Here is a 1,749-nt window from a genome sequence, read left to right as displayed (position 1 = left end):
AATTATATTATATAATTATTAAAAATAATAAAAAAATATTTTAAGTAAAATGATAAATATTAGAAGCTTTACTAATAATAATAGTAATAGTAATAATACTAGCTATAATAAAAATTAATATAGAAGAACTATTAATCTAGGTTTAATATATATATAATTATTAAAAATAATAAAAATATTTCTTTAATTAAATTAGTAAGTTTTAAGAGTTTTAATTAGTAGTAATAATAGAAAGAAGATAATATCTTTAGTAATAGTAGTAGTTAGATAATATAAATATAGATAATTTTTAAAGATACTTAATTTTATATATATTTTATATTAAAAGTAAGGTACTTTATAAAAATCTACTAGTAATATTATATAAAGCTTATATAGATAGTAAAAAGCTTTTATACTAATAATACTACTTATATAATTACTTTAACTAAGTATATTTCTAAGGTATTATATTTAACTTTAGTTAAGTTATAGAAGTTTATTATAGCTAAAGAATTATAATTCTAAGAAAAATAAAAAAAGATTTATTAATTATTTAAAAGTATATAAAAATAATATAAAAATTTATATTTTTATAAAAAAAGTAATAATAGATAATATATAATATAACTTTAATAGTAAATTTATATTTTATTTATAAAAAGTTATTAATTATTAATAAATATTAAAAATAATAAAATAATAGTAAATAATATAAAAAGTAATAAGTTTTTATTTAAACTAGATTTATATTTAATATAATAAAATATTAATATAGTTTAATTATAGTTTTTCTATTATAATAAATTCAAAAATTCTAAATAAACTATAAACTTAATTAATACAATTTAATTAATATAATAATTTTATATTAGAAAATTTTATATAAGTTAATATATAAATTACAGATTTAAATCTTATTAAAATATTTTATCTATTTTTCTAATAATTAAATAATATAATAACTAATATATAAAAATAATTAAATAAAATCATTATAAATTAAGTTAAATATAAGAAGTTAATATATATATATATTAATTATTTTTATATTTTAATATTTTTTTAATATTTTTTTTAAAATTACTTTAGTAAAGTTTTTATAGTTTATTTAATACTTTTATCTTTACAATAATAATAAAAACTATAATTAAGTTATATTAATATTTTATTATATTAGATATAAATCTAATTTAAATAAAACCTTTATATATATATTATTTATTATTATATTATAATTTCTAGTATATTTTAATAATTAGTAATATTTATAATAAAATATTTATTTACTATAATATATTATATTTTATATTAGTAGTTAATTAATTACTTTATATAAATATATTAAAATTTATATTACTTATATATATTTTAAAGTTATCTATAATACTTTTTTTATTATTATTATTATTTAATAATTATAATTCTTAATATTTAAATTATTTAAATTCTAATTATATTATAAAGTATTAAAATAATATAAGAATTAATATATATTTTTTAACTTTTTTATAGATTTAAATTCTATTAAAGATACTTTATATTAATTTTTTAAAAGCTAAATAATAATAACTAATCTCTAAAGAATATAAAGTAAAGTAATTATAAGTTTAACTAAATATAAAAAGTTAAAGATATATATTAATTATAATATTACTTAATATTTTATAATAAAATTAAAGTTAAAACTCTTTTAATATTAAAAATAATAATTATAAAGAGATTAATAAGAAAAAAGTTTAGTAATTATTTTAAAGTATATATATATAA

Source organism: Beauveria bassiana, assembly GCF_000280675.1.
Source record: "Beauveria bassiana ARSEF 2860 unplaced genomic scaffold BBA_S00033, whole genome shotgun sequence".
Lineage (NCBI taxonomy): Eukaryota > Fungi > Ascomycota > Sordariomycetes > Hypocreales > Cordycipitaceae > Beauveria > Beauveria bassiana.
The sequence above is the reverse complement of the archived record's forward strand: the minus strand, read 5'-3'. Positions refer to the sequence as shown.